Source organism: Schistocerca piceifrons, chromosome X (genome assembly GCF_021461385.2).
Source record: "Schistocerca piceifrons isolate TAMUIC-IGC-003096 chromosome X, iqSchPice1.1, whole genome shotgun sequence".
Taxonomy (NCBI): Eukaryota; Metazoa; Arthropoda; class Insecta; order Orthoptera; family Acrididae; genus Schistocerca; species Schistocerca piceifrons.
Genome location: NC_060149.1, coordinates 271,605,173 through 271,615,302, shown reverse-complemented (window position 1 = coordinate 271,615,302; position 10,130 = coordinate 271,605,173). Strand labels below are relative to the sequence as shown.

General features: G+C 45.9%; 1 protein-coding gene across 1 annotated transcript in view; it reads left to right on the top strand.

The window, feature by feature from the left end:
* Positions 1-366: 366 nt before the first annotated feature.
* Positions 367-10,130, top strand: part of LOC124722304 (ecdysone-induced protein 74EF-like) — a 237,050-nt gene continuing 227,286 nt past the window's right edge. The window contains exon 1 of the mRNA XM_047247486.1: positions 367-482. The gene's annotated coding sequence lies outside the window, so the exon portion shown is untranslated. The remainder of the gene's footprint in view (positions 483-10,130) is intronic.

The window sequence follows — 10,130 nt, the reverse complement described above, 5'->3', positions numbered from 1 at the left end:
GCACGTCGTCGGGACTTCGGGGCTGTGACGGGAAGCGACCGCGAACCGCGTGGCGTGGGCAGCGGCCGATCGCAGACTTCGGCGCACGCGCAGTGGCAGAGATAACAACTGACCTGCGGGAGCGCGCAGGCTCTGGCGGCCAGATCAAGCCGAAGCGGCCGAGGCGCCGCGTGATAGCGCAGATAAGCAGGCGACGTGACCCGACGCATTGGGCGGCGCGGAGTGGCGGCAGGAGTTTTTTCTACTCAGTTTCTCTGCCCGCCGCCGCCGACGCTGCTGTCGCCGCCGAATGAGGGCAGCCGAGGGGAACCCCCACTCCTGCGCGCGCACCGCCGAGCGGGAAAGTGAACTCCATTTCAATGCCGACTGCGGCTGTGTGCGGAGCGTAGAGCGCTGAGCGTGTGTTGTGCCGTGTCCCTCCCGTTCTTGTTCATGGATTACGTTCATGGATTACCGTCGTCGCGTCTGCCCGCAACTGGCAGGTAAGCAGTGCAATCGTCGTGCGCACTTGCGCTCCTTTTTTGAGTGTTGTTCAACTGTTTTGCCGTGCGAGTGTTGTGTGTTGTCAAAGCAGAAGACACGTGCGCCCGCAGGTTCCAATAGTGGAAGTACTCGATACGTCACTTTCAGATGTGTGTGTTGGCTGTCATCGTTTGAGAGCTGTACTTAGAGACTTTTGCATTTTCTCCCCACTCTAATAGTCTTTGAACAAAATTGATTGAGCCAAAGACGACAAAAGAGTAAATCGATTCAGTGCAACAAGAAAGAAAACGTTCCGACTACATCTCCGACAGTGAGTCTTATGATTTACATAAGTGAGAATAACACTTTATATTTTGTTGTGATTTTTAAATTAAAACAATGTGAGCCCGTACAAGAAAATTTATAGAATGGGCGCCACACGAAGTTTTTATACATTTGAACAAAAAAAAGAAGATAGTGTCACAACAATCAAACATTCACCGTTAGAATCTTGGAAACTTTCACAGCACTGTTACTTATAAGACTTGTCTGGTGTGAACAGTGGTAAGGGCGACGAAGTTAGGAACTAAACTAGCGCGATCCTTGGGAAGTGAGTGGAGTGCAGCCTGGTGCATAGACGCGCGGCTAGACAAATAGCTAGCAGACCTTGATCGCCAAGGTTCTTCCAACGTTGCAATAGCCAGCCCTTGTGCAACATTGACAAACGAGACGCGACGCGCAGATGTGGATCTTGGTTTCTATATTAGACTCTGGCTTCTGCGAAAGCTGCCCAATTTCTGCATCTCCCGCCGAATTGTTTCATCGCTGTACGGAAGTTTCCAAATGCCTAGGAACAAAGTACAGCTCTCAACCATTTCCTACACCATCGTTTTGCTTCCGTGTGCTTGAATAATGTGCAGCAGATACTGTATGCAGCTACTCGATGATCCTTTGAAGTTCCGCCTGATCAAATGCTGCAGATAAGGCAGTAGGATTGCGTCCTTTCGTGAGTAAGCGTAATAGTGATCGGTCTGACAGAGCAGTGAACTTCCCGCAATCATATGCAAGAGTTCATCAACAAATATTTTAAATCGGGCTGTGGTAGAAAACGGCGTACCTCATAACACTAACGCGTAGGAAAGGAAGAGTTATCAGATGGTTATTTGGGAAGCAGAACCAAGCATTGTTGCTACTACATTTTATTTATTTATTAGGGAAGTAATTTACAATCTATCGGTGAAGCTCAAATACAGTAAAACTGTTGTGGACGCGACCATTGAGATGTTTGTCCACCGTTTACCCTTTGAAAGAAAGTAGATTATATTATTCAGATCATTCATATTCCAAAGATGTTACACCCCTAATTAGTGAACAGTGTGGTACTGCATGCAGTCTTCGTCCAATATGAAGAATTGGAGTAGCGCAAAACGATCTCATGTCACCAAGTCGTACAGTGTGTCAAATGTGAAGTTGTATTTAAAAACGGGTGGGAAGCATATCTTCAAGGTAACAGCACGTAAAATGTGGCACCTGCGCCGGCGATGAGTCAGCAATGTAAACTCAGTGCAGTTCTCTGACCTCGCAAGGTGTATGGCACAACGGGTTTTCACGATAAGTACTTTTGACACCTCAGTGAACATAATATGGCGGTTTAAGGCGATTGCCTCTTAGAGTAATACTATTTAACGCATTTTTATTGTTGTGTTATTGTCGTGAACGTGTACGCAATGTAACGTGATTGATCTGCATAATTTTAATTAAATATTAATAATTTTGTAGCAGACATTTCGCACCTGATGCCTTGAATTGGTCATCGTCGCTATCAGGAAATTTATACACGTTACTGCTCGCCCAGCGACAGCTGCTAAATATTTGTAACATAGCCGTACCGTTGATATCTTCCAATTTGTTGACGATACTCACAGATACAGAGATGAATCTAGAATGGCTGATATCAGCTTAGCATTTTCTTTTAGAAAAAAGGACTGAGAATCTGATACTATTGTGTAACACTGAGTACGAATTATTTTACAAACCTTGCGACTGAATTCGATAATACTGTATACAATAAGTTTTCCATTGGAAAAATATCATTTGACTGTGCACTATCTGCCGAAACGTCAAGGATCTTACGTTACTCTGCGGAAAGGACATAGAGGCTTACTGAGGGACTGAAAGCTGACTAAACCTTATTTTCAAAACTAAATTTGGCCTTCGCAGCTTAGTAGTACAGCCAGGTTATAAGAATTTTTGTGAATTTCTCTGTTAACAATTGTAAAGACGCAAAATACGCACAGGATACACTGCACACCAAGCTCCAACCTAGAATCCAACATTTTGAAAGCATTTCATTCTAGAAGACATATACATACACGGCACATCTAAATCCACTCCCATGTCCGAGGTTTGTGTGTGTGTGTGTGTGTGTGTGTGAGAGAGAGAGAGAGAGAAATGTATGTGTGGTTTGTATTATCGCATGTGAGATTTGATGTACATTTCTTTTGGAAAGGAAAGCACAGTTTACTTTCTGTATTTAATGTTTTAACTTCTCTGAACTGAAAGTTTCCTTAGACACATATGAATAGTTGAGTGTATCTTTGAGATTTGGAGAGGCGGAGGCAGAAAGATCGTCGTTTGTTAAGCTCCTATCTACATTTGACCAGAAGCTCAGCTTTTTCTACAACCCTGTAAAAAGACATCATCTTGGTGTGATCATCTAGTTTAGAAGTACTATGTAATCTGAATCACTCTCACCTGGTAACTACATGAGTGCGGATTCAGTGGAATGCTAGTTCCCTGTTTCATTATGCGCCACCTGTTCTCCAGAGAAGGTAAGATTGGACTTAAGATCATCCCAGACTTTGCCTACACAAGTAAGAAAAATGTTTCGGAATATACGATATCTTGGCATCTTATCTTTGCCTCCGTGCGTTTGTTTGGTTGATTATTTATTGACATTTTGTCGCTTAGCTGTACAGTCAAGTGTAACGCACATATTTGCATAATGTACTAACTGAGCATAATAAATTACTGTAGTAAACAAATTGGGTTGCTGCCGGGAGAGACGGTATAAACAGTGCACGCGAACGAATCTCAGTGTGGGCGGCGTGTGCCGCAGTTCACTTTCGGAGGTGGTCACGTTCTCTCTTCGCTCCTCACACCCGAGCGCAGCATTCACTGGACGGTTGTATTCGAAAGCGTAGGCTGTAAAGTTTTCTGTGCGTGGTTTTAACCACAGATTGTTGTCTGCCAGGAAATTATTCTTATAGAGCTGTGTGGATGGGCCAGAAATGTGGAAGGCTTCCAGCCGGAAAGGATAAATTTTGGAAATTTGTGATAAGTTCCTATGGGACCAAACTGCTAAGATCATCGGTCCCTAGGCTCACACACTACTTAACCTAACTTAAACTAACTTGCACTAAGGTCAACACACACACCCATGCCCGAGGGAGGACTCGAACCTCCAATGGGGGTAGCCGCGCGAACCGTGGAAAGGCGCCATAGACCGCGCGAACCGTGGAAAGGCGCCATAGACCGCGCGGCTACCCCGCGCAGCTGGAAAAGAAAAGAATGCAAGGTTTCGAAATGTGATGCTGGAGGATAATTCTGAAAATACCGTGGTATGACATAATCTCAAACGAAAGAAGTGCTGAGAAAATTACCAGATACAAAGAGATTACTGAAAACGGTCGCTGCTAGCAGAAATAACATGTTTAACCACCTACTCCGCCATTCGCACCAGTTAACTATACTGGTCCACGGAACGAGGGAGGGGACAAAGACAGAGAGGATGACAGATACAGGAAGGAAGGAAGATTGGGGTTTAAAATGTTTAAATGTGTGTGAATTCCTAAGGGACCAAACTGCTGAGGTCATCGGTCCCTAGACTTGGACAGAAACTAGCTTATGCTGAGGACAACACACACATTCATGCCTGACGGAGGACTCTAACCTCCGGCGGGAGGGGACGCGCAATCCGTGACATGGCGCCTCGAACCACGCGGCCGCTCCGCGCGGAAAGATTAGGGTTTAACGCTCCGTCGACATGGAGGTCATTAGAGACAGAGCAAGAGCTTTGATGTTTCAAGGATGGGGAAGCAAAGTGGCCATGCCCTTTCAAAGAAATCATCCCAGAATTTACCAGGAACGATTTAGGAAAATCACGTAATTCCTAAATCTGGATGGCCGGACGCAGCTTCGAACCGTCGTCCTCCCAAATGCAAGTCCAGTATACTAACCAATCGATGAGGGGATTAATGGATGATTTTATAGCTGGCAGACGTTAGGAGAGCATCAAGAAGGTAGGAGATATGTGTGAGTCCACCAGCTATCGGACTGAGGAGGAAAATTGCTGGATAAGTGCGAGTAGCACTCACGCTCCGAGGGTTCCGCAGAAACTTGTGTGTATATTGTTCATCTATAGGTTTTGATGAGTGTGTTTGCGAGTATTAAAATATGTGACATAAATGATTGCATTTACTTAGAAGCTTAAATTTTTACAGCGCAACCGGCCGTGGTGGCCGAGCGGTTCTAGGCGCTACAGTCTGGAACCGCGCGACCGCTGCTGTCGCAGGTTCGAATCCTGCCTCGGGCATGGATGTGTGTGATGTCCTTAGGTTAGTTAGGTTTAAGTAGTTCTAAGTTCTAGGGGACTGATGACCTAAGAAGTTAAGTCCCATAGTGCTCAGAGCCATTTGAACCATTTTTTTACAGCGCAAAGTAACCGTGGAATTTAGTGTTTGACAGAAATTTCAGGATTGTACCTCAGCTTGTTCCTGAGTAAAAGGGACCTTAACAAACGGACAGCAAAGTGTTTCTACGGGATTCCGTTATTCGCCAAGAATCATTGACTGGAGACGCAGCATACCTTGAAATGAAGTCCCATGCTACTTGAAAGAGTGAAGGGGATCGATGTGGGAGACCCGCACAGCCGTACTAGGCAAGGTCCTAATGCTGGTGGCTTGCCGTTGCCTTCCTCCAACCGTAATGGGGATGAATGATGATTATGAAGACGACACAACACCACCCAGTCATCTCGGGGCAGGTAAAAAACCCCTGATCCCGGCGGGAATCGAACCCGGGACCACGTGCTCGGGAAGTGAGAACGCTACCGCGACACCACGAGCACAGACCATTATACATTACAGATTGTTATTCGATGCAAAAGCGTTTATTTACCTGCAAACAGCGGCACTATGCAACATTATTATGCTGCTCCTATGCGTTTCGACTACCCGCGAAGGTCAATTTTTCTGTTCCTTTATCCTTGATGTAAGGACAGCAAAAGTCAGTCTGTGTCCCGAGTTAAATGGGTGTGCGTGCACTTGGCCGATAGCAGGCGGAGCCGGCGAGCACGAATCGACGTTAGTCAGCGCGAGTGTGGCAATGAGGAGTCGGTAGCATGACATATGATGCCCTTGTGAATCATTTCTTCGCGGCTGAGCGAACTACCCGACGCGGCCAGTTTTGCCCACTGGAAATTACAATAGTTCCACTTCCGCAACTCACAATCGGCCCCTTCGTTACGGGAACACATGCGACTCCACAGTCGCATGCACTGTAGCGCACTCCCATTCTTTCATCTATAACAGGCGCGCAGCTCTTCCCCGTATTTCTAGTCCCACGCAGACCAAATGGTTCTTTGTAACATCAGTGCTGCAGTTCTTCGAATGCATTCGCTATGCCATCTGCTACTGAGTGTCTGCATTTCTACCTTTCCCCTTCTAGTTGCGTAGTAACCCGATTCCAACAGTTTCTATTTATTTGCTCAATTGTCTGCCCTTTTGACGGAAACTGACGTAATACAGGAGGCCTTGTTTTCAGTTGCAGCGTCAATCGTGTTTTATTCATCGTTAACTGCGTTAGCACATGTCTTACATGTGCCATCCTAGCAACCCTGGTTTCGACTTTCTTCGGCGTAAGACTTCGCAGCACAAAAAATGGTTCAAATGGCTCTGAGCACTATGGGACTTAACTGCTGAGGTCATCAGTCCCCTAGAACTTAGAACTACTTAAACCTAACTAAGCTAAGGACATCACACACATCCATGCCCGAAGCAGGATTCGAACCTGCGACCGTAGACGTGCAGCTCATTTTGAGTTGTTAATCAAGTGAGACTTTTGTCGCATAGTCTTGTACTTTCCTACAAAAAATTTCGGCATTGTGTAAGCAAAATCCCACACTTGAAATGCAAGAGAGGGGGAGCAGTTGAACATTCTGCTCGTAGAAAATAATTTTGTGTAAGTCGGGAAATGAACCGAAGCATTCCGTTCGCGCTGGGCGTCGTGTCAACGACGTATGAGCAGAATTTGTTTGGGCTGACACCAGCTACGCGTTACAAAAAAAGCACTCCGTCTGCAGGCCACAAGTGGCCCATCGGAACCATCCGACCGCCGTGTCATCCTCAATGAGGATGCGGATAGGAGGGGCGTGTAGTCAGCACACCGCTCTCCCGGTGACCGGAGCCGCTATTATTCGGTCGAGTAGCTCCTCAATTGGCATCACGAGGCTGAGTGCACCCCGAAAAATGGCAACAGCGCATGGCGGTCGGGATGGTCACCCATCCAAGTGTCGGCCACGCCCGACAGCGCTTAACTTCGGTGATCTGACGGGAACCGGTGTATCCACTACGTCAAGGCCGTTGCCCGTTACAAAAACAAAACTGCAAATATTTGCCGAAACACCAGAGAAAATGTCCTGACAACCCATAGGAGAGATACTCGGTATAGTAGCCCAAACCCGAGTCAACTCTTCCAAAGTTATCTACTTGACACCGACAGCTTTCTCCTTCCATGACCTTTTCTGTTACACGAATCGCTCTACGAGAGTCTCAAGTCGGCTCATAATTGTATAAATACCCTGAAATTACGCTCTCTCTTTCTGTTTGAACTAAACTGCATCTAGAACGACTAAATCGTAAGAGGAGTAGTAGCTCAGTTGGACCGAAAAAGATATATGTGACCTTGAGAAAAGGATCCTTGTGGAGTGATTTTGGGAAACATGACAGATCTGAACAGGCTGGCTGGATTGGAATTAGAGCGCACTTTCTCTATAATATGAGTCCATTTTCTATCATCTTGCCCATTTACTTGATACTAGAAGAAAGATCACTTCGCAGATGTGCTCTGCACCGACTTATGTGCCATTACTCCGCAGCCTGTGCTAAGAGATCCCACTATTGAAAATTATATGAGGAAGAAATGTTGCTCACGCACCTCTTTGCTAAGCACGGTCATCATTGCTCCTCTCTGTTCTTTGACTTGAAGTGCGCTGAGGTTGAGAAAATACGCTACAACATTCGTTTCGGAATGCTCAACCTGCTGTGAGCCCGTCTTGTAAAATAGACGTGTCAGTTGCACTGCAGTTTTTTTTCCAGGCGTTATCCCGCTTTTCAGGGTCAAAGGCTAGCGAATTTTTGCGCACAGTTGACTTGACATTATTTTTTGTGGCTGGAGGACATTCTGAATGTCTTGTACAGAATTTGTATATAGTTAGGGTAAATTCTGTCCTGTTTGTTTCCGTGTTCTGTTTCGGTGTCACATTTCTAAATCGCATTGGAGAACCAGCTCAGCATTCCCATAAACGGAAGTGCGAAACGCCACACACACACTGGTCAATTTACCAGACTAACGACTCTTAATCCGACACGCTGATTCGATCCGCTTGTGGATTACCTCTCAGTCTCGCAGCGCAATGTTCTACGCTTTACGTTACTCGAGGTTATCCGAAGAGAAAGTTTATTGTTCAAAACAGGCACGTCCTCCTCCGTGGCTCACTTGTAGAGGCTTGATGATCTCAACATTGATCGAAGGTACGCATGTATTCGGGTCGTGTAGCTGAATTAGTGCACTTCAGCGTCTGTATTATAACCATTAAACTCCAGCTGAAATTTAAATTAATCCTGCCTCGCATGTAAGTAATCTATGTTAAGAATTTTTATTGCTTCCTGTTTCTCTTTTTGCTACTATACACGCTCTTCCGAGTTGTTGAATACCAACGCAATTTAGAGACTTACACTACTGCAGCTGAGCACTACACTGCATGACTGTTATTTCTTCCAGGGAAACGAGAGCCAGTCTGTTTCATGGGAAATAACAGCGGAGCTGTGTCTAGCGCCAGATGTAGATAGTACTTTGATGTCCGGGGAGGAGTGGAAGACAGGAGATCGAGGACGTAGATGGCCCACCCGCAGACAGTGGAGGATGCTTCTGTAAGGAAGACCGGGGAAAAGCAAACGCCGTGTTTATTTGCGAGTGTCAGCTGACCGAATTGTAGCGGCGCGGTGCGCAGAGCGGCTCGGTTCGGTTTGTCGTAGCGCAGGCGGACTGGTTGTGAGTCAGTGGCCTTGCGGCGTAGTAGCTTGGCATTGGCCACAGGGTCGGCCGTACCTGCACTCACTTCCGACTTGGCAGGCTGTGCACTTGCCGCTGCTCGCTGCGCCCATCCTCTTCCAGTTTCCTTAAACATCTCCTGTCAGCGTCGCCAGCCCGCTCATTGCCCGAAACCTCTCAAATTCGCCCTGAGAACAACTCTACGTGAGGAAGAAGGGGGCTCGTGCACTCGTTTTCGTTCGTCTCGGTGCTCACTTCAACGTCTACCTCAAGAGCATTGCATTGTATTAGGAAGAATACTTTCTTCATACCACTCCGTGTCACTTAACTGCAGAGAAATACAATAATATTTCATGTTATCTTTCAGCGCGGCGGATTACTATGGGAAGGGTCCCGGGTTCGATTCCCGCTCGGGTCAGAGGTTTTCTCCTGTCGGGGACTGTGTGTTGGGTTGTCATTACGTTCGTATCGTCATAAATGACATTCCACTGTTGAGATGGATGTATTGGCACGTCCCGAAAGCCAATTAAAAAATTTTGTTTTTGACATATGTACAGCGGGCTTAAAAATATTCCTTTTTCTTTCCATATTATAGTAAAGACTACGGGTAGCTAAACCAATGATAGTGACATTTATCTGCGAAAAATCTCGTGTCACTTTCCTCGGATGGGAAATGCAGTAAAAGAACTAGTTACCCTATTGTCGAGAAATTAAAACCCGCTTATTTCGTTATTATTAAAGAAATAAATTTTTAACGATTTAAATAATACTGCACCATTTACGTTTTCTTCGTGCGTAGAACGACGCATGTCAGGACTTTATTCTCATTTTAAGAGTAAGCATATATCCTTATTACATATTATGTCTGTGTGTGTGTTGTTCTGCTTCTCGTTCCCTGAAGTCGTTATTGTTGGCTTTATTGCGCTCGTAAAATATTTATCTTCGCATTTTTGACACACTAACGTTACAGAATACTATTTCTTGTGTATCAGTTCACAGGTAATCTGCCTTCTTCGTTACGCAGAAATTCACATACATGCAAAGAAGCATCATTCACGCTGTTTAAGTGAAATCAAAACATGGTACAGCCGGCCGTGGTGGTCGAACGGTTCTAGACGCTTCAGTCTGGAACCGCGCGGTTGCTACAGTCGCAGGTTCGAATCCTGCCTCGGGTATGGATGTGTGTAATGTCCTTAGGTTAATTAGGTTTAAGTAGTTCTAAGTTCTAGGGGACTGATGACCTTAGCTGTTAAGTCCCATAGTGCTCAGAGCCATTCGAAACATGGTACGACAGTTTGATGACTGCATCCAAACTCTTTGGGAAGCAATAATGTCGG